Source organism: Ambystoma mexicanum, chromosome 6p (genome assembly GCF_040938575.1).
Source record: "Ambystoma mexicanum isolate Mex_15411 chromosome 6p, UKY_AmexF1_1, whole genome shotgun sequence".
NCBI classification, from domain to species: domain Eukaryota; kingdom Metazoa; phylum Chordata; class Amphibia; order Caudata; family Ambystomatidae; genus Ambystoma; species Ambystoma mexicanum.
The window spans coordinates 491,656,760-491,672,849 of NC_090935.1; positions in this window are offsets into that span (position 1 = coordinate 491,656,760).

The window sequence follows — 16,090 nt, forward strand, 5'->3', positions numbered from 1 at the left end:
ATGCGAACACGCCAATGGGTCCCCCCACAACAAACATAGTGATTCCTATTTTCAATCTCAGCGATCACATTCTATCCTCCAATGAAATAGATGTTTTATCAAAAGGCCTCAGTTTTATACCAAGCAACAACGCCGACCTGTTCAATACAGAAGTAGAACTCAGGAAATTCTTTCGTATAATTCGTCTACGATATTTCTTCAGAGATAAGCCTGAAAAAGAGCCGCCAAAATCCACGGGACTTAAACCTCCATCCAACTTTTTCCCCCTCGCTTCTATGGTATGTCCTGAAATACTGTCTTTTGAAAACCGTATCATCCTAGAATTACACAAAACTTTTGACAAGAAGATCCGTTTCAAAAACAATCTCTCAGCCGCACAAAGATTCGCATTACAAGCACTTGAAAAAAACAAAACCTTCCTCATCAAACATGCCGACAAGGGTGGCGGCATTGTTCTATGGGGCCAGACCCTCTATGATAAAGAAGTGACGACCCAACTTTCCAACAACACATTTTACAAACAGCTACCCATCAAACCAGCCTCAAGGATACTATCCGAAATTACCAGTCTCATGAGTCATGCATATGATGAAGAATGGATAGACGAAGATGACAAGGCATTTTTGATCAACCAACATCCCATCATTCCAGCATTTTATTTGCTTCCAAAAATCCACAAAAATCAAATAAACCCGCCAGGTAGACCCATTGTGGCAGGAATCGGATCATTGTTAGAACCACTATCCATCTACATTGACCATTTCTTGAGACCTTTCTTCAGTAAGATGCCTTCATACATACAACACACCACGGCCATGATCAAAAAATTGGAGAAAATAAAAATCACACAAAAAGATCTATTAGTAACACTAGACGTTGAATCCCTATACACAAGTATTCCGCAAATGGAATGCTTACAAGTCCTAAGAACCTACCTTGACCAAAGAACTAAAATAGAACCACCTACGGACTTCCTCCTGGAATGCACCAGAATAGCCCTGATGGAGAACTATTTTATCTACAAACAGACTTATTACCATCAAGTACATGGAACCAGCATGGGGGCAACGTTTGCACCCGACGTGGCCAACCTATTCATGGACACCTTTGAAAAAAACTCAATATACAACAAAGTCAATCCCTTCAAACTATTGATTGGCAACTGGCTAAGATACATAGATGATGTGTTCATGATCTGGAAAGGGACAGAAGAACAACTCCTCCGTTTTTTGCAATGGCTCAACTCACAAAACAATTGTATCAACTTCACCATTGACCATAGCAAGAGCAATATTCCATTCCTAGATCTGCAAATTTACAAAAATCCAGACAACTCTTTGGGCACCACCCTCTACAGAAAGCCAACATCCAAAAACACCCTCCTGGAGTTTTCTAGCTCTCATCCTTCAGCGCTCAAGCTAAATCTGCCATACGGCCAATTTCTCAGGATAAGGCGCAATTGTTCAACATTATGTGAATATGAGTCCAAGAGTAAAGAACTAGCTATCCGGCTCAAAGAAAGAGGCTACCCGAAACACATCATTCGCCAAGCTCGTAAGCGAGTAAAAAATACCAATAGAGAATCATGCCTAACATCAAGCAAAAAAGATCAATCACCGACCAAGATGACATGCGTTACCACCTTCACACCCATGAGCAACTGCATCAGAAAAGTGATCCTAAAAACTGGGACACACTCAAAACCGAGACCTTCAATCCTGAAAAACCACGGTTTGCGTTCAAACGCAGTAGAAACCTCAAAGACCATCTCGTACATACGTACACCGAACTGGACACACCTAACCATCAACAATCCACGCTATGGCAACTTCCAGCAATTAAAGGACACTTTAAATGCGGTTCCTGTTCAGTCTGTCCCTTGACAGCCAATCTCAAAACCATCGACCTCAAAGGAAAACCCTGGACCCTCAATTCCTTCACAAACTGCAGTACTAAGTGGTCGGTCTACATAATCAAATGCCCATGTGATCTCATATACGTGGGCAAGTGTAAACGAGAAATTAGGCAACGCATTTGCGAACACCGATCCGGTGTGCGGAACCAAGTTGAAGATAAACCATTGGTGGCACACTTCAAAGCCAAAAACCACACCCATAATGACATCTTCTGGGCAATATTACAAACAGCAAACAACCCCTTTCGCGGAGGCGACAGAGACCTAGCCTTACGCAAACTCGAGCAAAAATGGATCTATCGCCTTGACTCGGTAAAACAAGGGCTCAACGTTTCAATCGAATGGAACCTCTTTTTCAGTAGATAGATGCTTTATCTATCCACGGCCACCCACCCATGGGCCCTGGACTACACCAGCCCCTCTAGACCACCCTGAGGTCACACCTTCATCGAGCCGAAAAACCAGTCTCCTTCCCTAATCTGTTGTTCTTGCTCATTGGTTCTTCGCTCCATTTTTTGGTTATTTGGTTCTATGGTATAAATGTATTCTCTGGGCAACACAACACTACTTTTCCCTACAGCAATACATACTTTGTTACAATTGACTTTAGCATGCAACCTCCAAACATTCAGTCTGGATTACTATTGTTCAGTCATTTGTGCAATTGAACTATGTCTATGTAATGATACACATATGCACAAAATGTATGACCATTTTTCTGCTTGGTAAAAATAAGCAAGTATTGTGCTTTTATATGCAATATAAGTTACAGCACTTTGCAGTTTTTAAAGACCAGTGCACCTTTCAAATACGTTTTTTAATCAACATACGTTTGAGTGTACACACGCATTTGGTTACACTTTGCATTTGCATGTTTTCTCAGGATCGAATTGGTTCTTTTCCTTTCTTGTAAGATGTATAATAAGCAGGCTACACCCACAGATAAACACCGTAGCTGTTTTTCACACTATGGACGGTATGCCTAACATGGTGAGAGACGTCTCCTTCCACACGCATCTGCTTAAACGAGACACTAGTCGCCCATGACATGTGCAGTCCAACCAGCCCGAAGCCAGGCACATCACGCAGCGTTTATCTACCGCACACGCGCAGTAGCACGACACAGTGACACAGCTCATTCTACCGAAGAGCCGACCGCCGCCGCACGCCGCAGCTAAGACTAAGACTCAGGTAATCCACCTGCCCTTGCATTAGGACCTGTACTTTCCAATGTGGTTCCCGGAATCGATCTACTTATGCCTTAACACCATGGCGCTATCTCCCTATGCACGCCCATTCTAGTTTAAGTACTTTCGCCTTTTGTCCACTCTCGGACCCAAAATGCACATTTCACTTCACGTGCGTCTCACGGGTTCCCACTGCATATGATGGCAGTCCCTAGTCCCACTATCTTTCTAAGCAGCCTTAGTGCCTTCCTGCATGGTGATTCATTGGATAAATAGTTTGTGCTATAAATTGAATGTACAAGCACCTTTGAAGATCTGTGCACTTCACCAAGCACTTCATTTAAGATATAAATATACTTCCTCTCGCCTTGACCTCTCCCACAGCTATGTGCAGGATTCACACGTCACAGTCTTGATATATACCAGATCCCAAAAGATTGTCTCTTTACCTACTCAGCTCTAGGACTCTGACTCCTGCAGACAGCCCTCCAGTCCTACTACCTGGACTCAACATTTTCTGACGTAGGCTGCATTTAACTCGAACATGGTACGTCTCCTTCGTTTGCAGTTTTTAACTTCCCACACACCTCTATCACCGTACTAACCAATCCTCTGTAAATCAACAGGCTGACGGTTCCAACTACTTCACCTGACTTGATCCATCTGTCCTGAAGACCGTTCGGTACCTGGTGCAAACAACGCTGCTTCCATCCCTTCAGCCACATTCACCAGCTACCCATACCGAACCAGAAACACAGAATAATGTGTCGACAAGTCTAAGACAAAGCCTATTGTCTTATCATACTATTGTTTGAAACAACAGAAAACTGTGATCTTTCACCCTGCATACTAACTCACAATAATGCACACTCTAATGTGTTCACCATGTACAGTTTCAGCGCCACGGCACAGTTTGGAAAAAATTGTCTTCTTTTCTCTCTGTGTTAGAGTAAAATTAAAAACCCTGTTTCTTGTCAGCTTCACTTCTCCAAAGGGTCTTTTTGTCCTCCAGAGCTAACATTGTTTTTAGCTCCACTGCAAACCTCGGTGACCCTATGTCACGCCATCGGTCAGGGTAGTTTTGACTCATCTCTTGCTTTAGAGGAATAAAATGGGCCATCTTCGAGAATAAATCCACAACTACAATGATTGTGTTGAACCCTTGGCTTGGAGGTAGATCAGTGATGAAGTCAAGGGAAAGAGTGTGCCATGGAACTGGAGGAATGTCCAATGGTTGTAGGAGACCAGATGGTTTTTGTTTCTGTGATTTATTTTGTGCGCAGACACCGCAGGACTGAACATACTGAATGATGTCCTTACACCAGGTAGGCCACCAAAAGTTCTCTTTCACCTTAGCTAGGGTTTTGGTGATTCCAGGATGCCCTTCGATCAGTGAATCGTGATAGTTTGAAATAATATGCTGTTGTAATTAATATAGGTGATCCCTAAAAAAGGGTAGATGGTCCTTGATGGTATATTGTTCTCCTTGAGTTTGCCATGCGAGGTAGGGATCAGGATTCATTGTCCGTTGGATTTCTTTTCGTAGTTCTGCTTGTGTTAAGGCTGTCGTGATGCCCAAGAGTTTGTCTTAAGGTATAATAGGTACTGGGTCTGGAGTTGTATATACTATTTCATCTATGCCCATGCGAGATAAGACATCTGCCTTTCCGTTTCTGACTCCTGGTCGAAATGTGATTACATAATCATATTCGGTGAAGAAAAGGGCCCACCGTAATTGGCGCAAGGACTGGGCCTTGGCTGTTTTGAGATATTGCAGGTTTCGGTGGTCTGTGATGACTGTAATGGTGTGTCTAGTCCCCAGAAGGTAGTGCCTCCAGGCTTTAAAGGCAGATTTGATAGCCAGGAGTTCCTTGTCTGTGATGGCATAATTAATTTCTGGAGGTGAGAACTTTTTCGACCAGAAGGCCACAGGATGTAGCTGGCCGGTTTCCGGGTCTCTCTGTGAAAGGACAGCCCCCATTGCGAGACTGGACACATCAGTTTCAACAACATAAGGGAGGTCTGGACGAGGATGTCGCAGGATTGGAGCGGAGGTAAACCTTTGTTTAAGTTCCTGAAAGGCTTCTTCTGCTTCTACGGTCCAAGCAAACTTTTTATTGTTTTTTCGTAATAATACTGTGATTGGGTGCACAACCTGAGAAAAGTCTGGGATGAACCGGTGGTAGAAGTTCGCAAAGCCCATGCTTTGTACCCCTTTCAGAGACGTCGGTGAAGGCCATTTCAGAATGGCATCTACCTTGTGCACGTTCATTCTGATGCCTCCTGGTGTAAGGATAAAACCAAGAAATTCTACTTCTATGACGTGAAAAAAGCATTTTTCAAGCTTTGCAAACAAGCGATGTTGAGGGAGCTTGGTGAGGGCTGAACGAAAGTGCCTGACATGATCTTGTTCCGAGGCTGAGTATAGTAAGATGTTGTCTATGTACACTAAGGCACACACATCAATTAAGTCCCTTAAGACGTCATTCATGAAATATTGGAATGCCGCAGGAGCGTTGCATAACCCAAAGGGCATGACTTGATATTAAAACAAGCCGTACTTAGTACGGAAGGCGATTTTCCATTCATCTCCTTTTCTGACTCAGACCAGGTGGTATGCTCCTCAAAGATCCAATTAGGTATAAATCTGGGAATCTTTAACTTGGTCTAGCATCTCAGGGATAAGTGGCAAGGGGTAGCGGTTCTTCACGGTGATCTGATTCAATGCGCGGTAGTCAATACAGGTTCTCAAGTCTCCTTCCTTTTTCGGTACGAAGAACAAAGGACTGGCTGCGGGGGACTTCGAAGGACGGATAAATCCGTTTGCAAGGTTCTGGTCTAAATAGGATTTCAAATGAAGGTTTTCTGGTTCTGTGAGAGCGTAGATCCTGCTGCAAGGGTTTTGTGCACCAGGAACAAGGTCGATCGGACAGTCATAGGGCCTGTGCGGCGGCAATGTATTGGCTTGGTCCTTTCGGAAAACATCCTGGAAATCATGGTATTCACTTGGCAAGGTATTAGTTGCTCCCAGGGTTGATACTGTCGCTCCGGGAGTCATGGGGTTACAGACGTGGGGTTTCTCCTCTTGGTAATAGCCGGCAGGGGAGCAGTCACCGGCGAAGGTTAATTTTCATGCCCGCCAGTCTATCAAAGGGTTGTGAGCAACCAACCATGGTATCCCTAGTATTAGCCTGAACTGAGGTGCCTGGATGAGATCAAATGAAATAGACTCCCGATGTCCGTCCTGGCACAGCAAGGTTACCCTGGCTGTGCACTGGGTTACTGGTCCAGAAGCGATTTCTGTCCCATCCACGGTGGTTACCTTGTCTATAGTTGGCTTAGAACACAAAGGAAGCCCCATCTCTGCTGCCAGTTCTTGATCAATATAATTTCCAACTGCTCCGCTATCGATGCATGCTTCAACGGCATTCATTCTTGACGACTGATGGTGGTTAATTAAGATCACTGGTATTGCAAAGTGCGAGTTCAGCAACTCTTTCTTCTCACTCGACAAACTGACCTCTACATTTGTCGAGCTTGGTAGTTTTCCGATTCCTTAGCTTCATCCTTCTCTGTGGCCCCGAATGTTCTTCTTGGGGGTTTTACTGAACAGTCCTTCAGGAAATGTCCTGGTTTCCCACAATACAAACAAAGCTGTTGTTGTCTTCTTTTGTCCCGCTCTTGTTTTGTTAATGTAGGCCGTATCCCCCCAATCTGCATGGGTTCTACAGCATTTTCAGGTACATGGGGTGTGTTTTCCCTTGGTCGAACATACACAGTCCGAGGGTCCGTCTTTCGGTCCTGCAACCAGTGGTCTAGCTGCACGACCAGATTTATGAATTTTGCACAGTCTCTGGGTGGATCAACCACCTGGGCTAAGACGTCCTTTAATTCGCCTCGTAAGCCTCAATGGAATAACGTGGTTCTTTTGTTTTCTGGCCAGCTAGCTTCGGCAACCAGTCTTTTGACGGTAGCAATGTACGTTAATAAGTCCTGATTCCCCTTTTGGAGGGACAAGAGTTCATTGTCTACTGCTTGTTCCTGGGTATGGCAAGCAAAAAGTTTTTCCATTTCTCTCTGGAACCCCCCAAAGTCATGTAACAGAGGATTGTCATGGGTTACCAACGGCACCGACCAATCTGCTGCACTACCACTCAGGTATGATAAGTAAAAAGCTTCCCGAGCTTGGTCGTTTGGAAATGCTGCAGGCCTGCAAAGAAAATGAAGGCGGCACTGATTGATGAATGCCGCATACTTCCATGGGTTGCCTGAGAACCTTTCTGGTGGTGCCAGGGGCACTGTTCCAGGTAACGTGATCTGTACCGGAGTGGGTGGTATGGCGGGGTTTTGCATCGTTGGATTGCTTCCAGGTAGAGGCATCTGTCCTGCCTGTGATTGCAAGTATTGCCTGCTAATGTCTTCAGTGCGTTCTTTGGTCACTATTAGGTCTCTCCGGAGGGCATTAGTCTCTTGTCGGGCAGAATGAACCTCAGCACGAACCTCTCCTAGTAATTTGCCAATTGGTCCATTTCTGATGTCTCCATGGCGCCCAGGTGGATTTTTTATGGTAGGCTTCGCGTTCTGTTACGCTCACCTGGTATCCACAGGGATGCCACCCAGCCGGGTTACTCGCTGGTATGCTTCTCAGCTTTGCCCTGATGTGGTCTGCGGGGAAGGTTCTGCCTTGTGGTAGAATTATGCGTGCTCTCCGTCCTGTCTTCTTTGCAGGGGTGCGTTGTCTTTCATGGGCGAGTGCGGTCCAGTTACTTCACTGACGCCGGCCCGTTTGATATTGTTCAGGTAGGTCTTATTGCTGTTCTTTAGTTTTGTTGCTATCCTGCATGCCTTTCTTTGTTTAAAATGTCTCTTTTTTCTCCCTTAGGTATGCAGAGCTTGAGCGCGGCGAACTGGCTTGGTTGAGCCCCGCTGGTAAATGATGGCGCATTAAGAGCGCTATGATGCGGTAAGTAAGCGCTATGCGCAGTGCTGCGAAGTCTTGCCTTTGCTAACCTGTGTTTTCCTTCCTTGTAGGTCGCGGTGTTCTTCAGCGCAAATGGAATGTCTGGAGTGGTGCCAGCCGAGAGGCGACCAGCCAGGTAAGCCTTTTGAGCAGTTCGTAATTTGTAAATGTCTCTACTGCTTTCTTTAATGTTGCCTCTATCTTCCTCTTTCATGTCGTTCTGTCCGGGAGGCATGCGGATTCTAGGAAGCTGTTCTCAGTAGCTGCGAGTGTTTAAAGATGAAGACTGCAGGTAAGATGCTGCTGCTAATGATGTTCCTTTTGTCTCTTTGCAGGTTCTGCTTCTCCGAGGTTCGAGGGAATAGCTGGACACAGTGAGCGTTACGTTGCAAGCTGCAAAGTAACGCGAAGCGTGTTGTCTTGCTCGGGTGTGGTTTAAATAGCCCCAACAAAATAGTCCAGGTAAAGTAGTCCCTAGGCTACCACACCCAAAACACTAGGCTGCATAGATTGGTTATTAGGAACCAAGCTATGTGGATGCCTCCATGTTGGCTGACAATACAATAAAGTAGTTCCCAAGCACATTGTTTTTCAAGCTGTATGAGCCTGGCACCATAGGCGCTGGGACTTGCCCCATGAGGGCTTTTGAAGAGGATGCCAGGCTCTAGAGGCCCGAGTCCTGACTCCACCTGGCCAATGGGTTTGCCAGAGGGGGTTTTGGGCGAAGGTCGTGACATTTTCTGAGTAAGCTTCTTCTTCTTCTGAAAAAGATATATCTTTTTCAAATTGACCTTTATTAAAGAAGTCTTCAGGCTCTTTCTGGTATAGGAGAATGATCTCCTCCTCTACTTCTGGGGAAGGATCTGCCTCTTTTGGTTCAGGTAATATGCCCGATTGGCAGACACCCAGGGACATTTCCTAAGACTGGGGTTAATGCTAGTAAGGGGGGGTTGAGATTAAATCTATGTCGGCCTTTACTACTAAATTCAATTTACTGTATTGTTTCAAATTATAATCAGATATTCCTTTGAAATTTGATAGAGGTCAATGGTGAACACAAAGTTTTTGCTGATGTAGGAAAAGCAAACTTAGCCAAATTCTGACCTTAATTCTAAAGATCGTATCATGAGGATTTACTTCAAGGGTAAACTCCTCTCCTTCTTACTGTTGTATAACTAGATTCACGAGAAGGCTCGAATATAACTACTGGGTTCCTAGTTTGTATCAACTGAGCCTAATGCCACACCTGATACCATATTGAGGGGTAAGAAATGCGAGACGGCCACAAAGGTATAGTTTTCCCAATATTGATCATTTATTACAATTAAACGGGGTGAGATCAGAACCTAGCTTTCGCTATGCTAACGAGAATGCCCCTACCTAGCAAATTAAACTGAAAAATGACCTGGTGTCCAAAAACCATTTGACCCTCACACTAATACATACAATAAAAGTGTACAAGGAATATTTGGCTGTCTTCAGTACAACACAAGATTGCAAAAGTTCAAACCTGTGACATGTAGAAAGTACTCCTTCTGCTAGGGTTGGACTCCCCTCCTCTGGATCAATTCAGGAATACAGTTTAAACAGTTCAGGTTCAACAAAGTTCTGTTTAGTTCAATATTCAAACAAATGCATTTCTTCAGAGCAACTGTTTCTCTACTGGTGTACTCGCCTGCTAGGACTAACCACAAGTGGTCCCTCTCCTGATTCAATCTCCTGCTAGGAATACAACTCCTACTGCTACAGTTATTCTCTTCTTAATGGCAATATGGGTTACAGATTTCGTCAAACTGGTGTCTTGGGAAACAAGAATTGTACCCTTGTTACCCTTTTATCTCTTGGTTATAATGTCTGTGCTATTGGTAATGTGGGTTACAAGTGCCCCAAATTGACATCTCATAAATGGAGAATTGACCCCTATTTGCCATCTCAGTTCTTCTTTATGATTTCTTGGCTGTTTACAGTGCGGGTTACAGGTTTCCCCAAGTTGACCTCTCAAAAATGAGGAGTTGCGTTCTTTTATATTTAGCCAGTCCAGGGGTTTACTCAGGCATACATTTAATGTTCTTTGCCTCCCCCTCGTCCTTTTATTTTGCTCTCTTGGTCCACTTAACTTAATTATGGGAGTGGAAAATGCTACAAAGTTCCCCGGTGCATTGTATCTCATCTGAGGCTCACTGGTTATTGTTGGCAGCTTCAGGGTCCTCCTCAGGTGCTGCACGGCCCAGCGTTTCTCTTTCTCGGCATCGCCGCATCGTGGCAACCTCTCTGGTTCTCTCGCTGTCCTGGTCTCTTTCTCTGGGAGCCTCTGCTTCTCCACTCCCAGCGACCAAAGCTCTCCTGCTCTCCCGTCTTTCTTGCAGCCTCTGATGTGTCTGCTTCCTCGCCGCTCTGCACACCTGCTGCTTGGCATGAAGTTTCATCTGCAGCTTCAACCGCTATGGTGTTTTTCTGCACAGCTTCTGCCTCTGCGCCTCCTTCTCTTCGTCTTCTACCTCTTCCCCATCTACATATTGGTGGTACACTTACAGATTTAAATGTCCCACTCAGGCGCCGTCCCTCCAAACAACTAGACCGCATATTCTCTTCAATGGCATTTGTTATCCTCATTAACTCTTCGTCCCTCATCCTCTTCCCAGTACCACAGGCATTGTGGATCGTAGTCCATAATGGATTTTGGGTCTAGTCTTTTCTGTTTGATTGTTGAACTGAATGTTCTTAAAGTTAGGAGGGATATTTGACTTCTCGTGGGGCTATGATTTCTACTCAAAACAGAATCATGGCCATTAGAAGACATCATATCTAATTCAGGAACACCCAAAGTATAGAACCTATTCTGCCTGGGTAACTCTTCACAGAGTTCTTTTGGGTTTCCTCATGAGCTGGACTATGACAGCATTCCATCAGATATTTGGGGATTATAGGATCTTCATCTTCACAAAAGGATGAATACCACATCTCTCCCAAAGGAATCATTACTTCCACCTGACAGGCAACTCCTCCAATGTGATCCTCCATCATAATACCACCCCCAGGGTTAGAATCAGGTAGCGACTGCCTTCCCCTGCCCACATGGGAGAAGATTTTAGGCTGGTGTTTAGTGATGAATACGCAGGATTCATTACAAACCATAAAAAAGAGTTGGATATTTTTTAATGGGGAGGTTTCGGTATTCCAAATCATAGATGTAACTCTGCTACTGTTTAACTAAACTCCACAATCTCTTTTTTTCAGAAAAAATGCATTTCTTTGCTAAATTTTCCAAATAGAACTTTAATCGTCTAGTATTTGGTAGAGAATCATGGGAATATAGAACAGTATTTGATCAGTTAGTTAATTTGAATCTTCTCTGAAAATGTGCTAACAAAGGTTTGCAGCCCTGCAGCATCAGAATCCAATAATTAACTTAAATATACTACTTTTGAAAATGCATGGTCGATACAATAAATCATTATTTAGGGGAACATATCATATGTCTTAGTTCAGTTTGGATCATATTGCAATACGAAAATGCCTGAAAATGTCCACTAGAAAGCAGCAATGGCATGGCTTTTAATTTTCAATTTAATATGGGAGTCCATGGGTTCAGCACTTCCATCTAGCAGACATTTTTGGGCATTTTCAGATAAACCCCTAAAAAAGACAACTGTTTTTGGGATGCAGAAATCAGATTAAATTGGATTTTACTGAATTCCAAATATATATTAGTTGCAGCATTGAGAAATCCCGACGGGTGAAACGTGTGTTGGCACTTACAGCATGAATTCGCATTTGCTACTTTATACAGGCTTGATAATATATATCCATGTATCATTTCAATTACTTGAAATGTTCTACATAACTGGTATCTGACCATTAGGGAGCAAATAGGGTTTTTATTTATTTATGTTTACATTTGTTAAGCGCTCAAAGCCCTCAGGCATCGAGGCAGTATTACTACCAGTTGCACTCAATTATGATCAGGAGAGGAGCATAGATATGACAGAGTCAAGAGTAGGGTACATAAGTGTGACTATCAGTTGTCTTAGGTGAAGATTCAGGTTTTTAATGCTTTTCTGAAGGACCAGTAGGATTGGTTTACTCGTAGATGTTTTGGGAGAGAGTTCCATAGGTGAGCTGCCACTGATGGGAAGCTTGCACCAGCACTTTTTACCAATTTGGTTCTGGGTTGGATAAGTCTGTGGGTGTAAGCACATCTAACGGATTTGGAGGACTGGGCCTTTGAGAATCTTTGGGAGAGATAGGACAAGGCAGAGTTGGACAAACATTTGTGAGTAATGGATAAGGTTTGAAAGATGATCCTTTCCTTGATCAGGTGCCAATGAATGTTTCTTCCTGACTGAGTTATGTGTTCTCTTTTTGGAATCTTAAGAGCCGCTCAAATAATATTGTTCTGGATCACTTGTAGTTTGTGTATGTTATGCATCGAGGTGCCATCGAAAAGGGCATTGCAATAGTCTAACATGGCGCCAATGATGGCTCTAGCAATGATCGGACAGTTGTTTGGGGCTAAGAATGGTCTGATGGCATCAATTAGCTTTGTGATGTAGGTGGCTGAAGTGACAATGGCATTGACCCGACGTGCCAGCGAGAGTGAGGAGTCGAGGTATACGCCTAGGGTCTTCTCTGATGCAGAGACAGGAATCGGAAGCTCATCAAAGCTGAAGTTTGCATATTGATGATCCATTTTTTTGATAACAGAAGGAGGTCCAACCAACAGGACCTCCATATTTTCATCATTTAGACAGAGACCATTTGCTGCCATCCATGCTTGCATAGCCATGTAGATTGTATTGAGGGTGTGAGAGTCTTCAGTGTAGTTGCCGGTGAGGGGTAGAAGAATTTGCATATCATTTACAATTACATCTACATTTGTTTATTTATATCGCGCTCAATGGACCCGCAGGCATGATGGCGCATGCAAGACCAATACATAAAAACAGTACAATATAAAACATAAAAAGAGCACCAGAAGATGGAAAAAAACCATAAGAATTCTAAAACGGAAAAATAAAGCAACGTCTGGAAAATCCAATTAGTTCAATACCATGTTCAGTTTAGAGTGCAGTGATGTTAGGCTCAGATTAGTTAATCTATGCAAGAACTGGGGGAGACTACTAGAGCCACACCCCGCCACAATGCAATCAGAATTGTCTAAGCTGCACCATTTCTCATTTTGAGTTCTTTGGAAAACCCTAAAATACTGTGGTCGAATACTGTTGGGGGCCACTTTTATATTTAACCAAGCAAGAATTTTGTTTTTTAGGTTCTCCTTAGATTCAAAGTGGTCCGTTTTCTCCACGTTTGTGATGATAAAGTTTCTCTTATCCAGAATGAAACTCCTAAGGTTAGGGTCTATAATTTTTGGCATTGTTGATTTGTTAAGTCGTAAGTCCTTCTGATAAGTGGCAGATGGATTAAAGCATTTGGCGGAAGATAAAGACCCCACCAGTGAAGCTTCAACCTCAGGACAAGCAACAGGAGCCATTAATTTGTATTGTACTGCTGGGAGAGGATTATTACATAAGGTAGGGGTTGTTTGGCAGGCTTTGTGAGTCTTATGCTGGCCAGGTGAAGTTTGGGAGAACTTTTCGCTTCTTTTCACTTTTGGAAAGACTAAGTCCTGTAGTGTGGTGTTAGGCGATCCTCTGCACACCAGTCCACTACACACCAGAACACTGCTCACATTTCCCCAACATCTCCTCCCACGGTTCGAGGCTCAAGTGATTCGGTGAACCCAAGGAACCGAGGACTCCGTGCCAGCTATGGTGTACGGGCTCGATTGCAACCCTTTCTGCATTGGCAATTGCCTTGGAGAACGTATAGCAGAAGGGGCGGTGTTACGTCTCCACGTCGATCACGTGATCCAGAGTGGCGTTCCTCACATGACCTTGGTGGACGTCACATGAACCAGAGACGTCATATGACCCAGAGACGCACAGTATAAAGGTCTGAGAGACAGAACACTCATTGCTTCTCAGCTGTCTTCAGACTCTGTTTGGCGTTACGTTTTGCTCCACTGTTAACTTGATCACGGAACTCTACCTCGGACTCCTTCGGATACCTCTTTGTACCTTTGCTTGGAACTGTTTACCTGTTGCCGGATTTTGGACTATACCCTGACTTGTCTTTGGATCATCCCTTGGTACCTCACTGAATTCCTACACCATTTCCCTTCTGGGGATTCAAGTCACGCCTTCACTCCTACAGGTGGCTGATCCTACATCCACGCTAACCTACGGTTCTTCTATTCCAGGGACCGCCGCATCATCTGAGTCTCGAACCTCTACTAGGTTTCCTGGGTTTCCCTAACACCCGATAGGTAAGACCTTTTAGATCCTTTGGTTTACTTAATTGTATTGTGATTGCCCGGTACTTAACCTCGTTCCTCTTTGACAGCAGCATCGGTGTTCCAGAGGTTCCGTGGATCTGGGAAGTCATCTCTCACCTGTGGCCTCAAAGGTCGCACAGCGGGTTTCTTTTAGTTCCCCTGTGCGTCACTTGGGGACGGAGGTCTCATCGGTCTACACGACACTCAAGTCAGAACAGACTGAGAAGCCGTACAGTCGTGTTAGACCATGCAGGGATCCACGGAAGGACCCATAGCTGCTTTAGTCCAGGCGATTACAATATTAAGGGCGGATATGGCCGCCGCGAATACGGTGATCCACCAAAGGTTAGACTCCATACAGAGTATCCAGCATTCCCTTCCTGCAGACCCTGAGTTCGGAGATGCTAGCTCCTCAACCACACCTCCTCCCTTGGCTAATACTACCGTCCCAACTCCGGTGATCCTCCCAACCCCTTCCCCCATGGCCGCTCCTGAACGTTATCAAGGTGACCCCAAGAAATTCAGGACCTTCATTAATCAGTGCAAGTTACATTTCTTGTGCAGACCTTTGGCCTTTCCTATGTCCACTGCTAAAGCCGCCTTTGCCCTTTCCCATTTAGTCGGGACAGCTGCCGCTTGGGCTAACCCTCTGTTGGAGAATAATAACCCAGTCCTTTATGACTTTGATCTGTTGGTTCTAGAAATGTCTCGAGTATTTGATACCCGACACAAGGCACAGTCTAGGGATTTGGAGTTGTTAGAACTAACTCAGGGTAGAAGGACTTTGATAGAATACATCACCCGGTTCAATCAACTAGTGGCTGAAACATCATGGCCAGAAAACAAGCGGGCGATCGTCTTTTATAGAGGGTTGAGTAACATAATGAAAGATGCTTTAGCACTGATACCTTCTATGCCCACTCAGTATCAGGAACTAGTTGACCTTGCTCTGCAAGTAGATGCACGGCGATCGGAGCGTAGAGCCGAGTTGGGGGTTTCTCCCCATCCTACACTTGCCAGTACTTCTGCTTCCAGTACGGAAGAACCGATGCAAGTGGGAGGTTTACGTAGCCCTATTACAACATCTGAGAGAGAACGTAGAAGGGTGGATAATGCGTGCTTTTATTGTGGCACCTCGGGACATTATGTGAAAGAGTGTCCTCGACGTCCCAAGAAGATCCAGGTTTTTCGGACACCTCGACCTTAGATCCGGAGAGCAGGTCGAGTGTTCAGTCTCCATCTCCGGGTACCCCTCTTGCCTTTGCTCGTGTTCAACCCGTCTCTGTAAACGCTACTCTGTGTCCCTCTACAGGCCTTCTTCATGCAGTCACAATCATCATTGATTCAGGTGCTACTGGAAATTACATAGACATTGCTTTAGCCCATTCCCTCAATCTACCTTTAGTGGTAAAAACCCGACCTGAACCTGTTCAAGCCGTAGATGGCTCTGCGTTAATTTCTGGTCCTGTTAGACACCAAACTGCACCTCTCTTGTTGACCATACAAGATATTCACACAGAGACCTTAAGCTTTGATTTAATCACCACACCTCAATTCGGTATCATATTAGGGATACCATGGTTACGTGAACACAATCCGCTGATTAATTGGCAATCAGGCACTGTGCTCTTCGAATCCGAGATCTGTCAGAATTATTGTCTTCCGACCCATCAAACAACTGATACCCCTTCTCG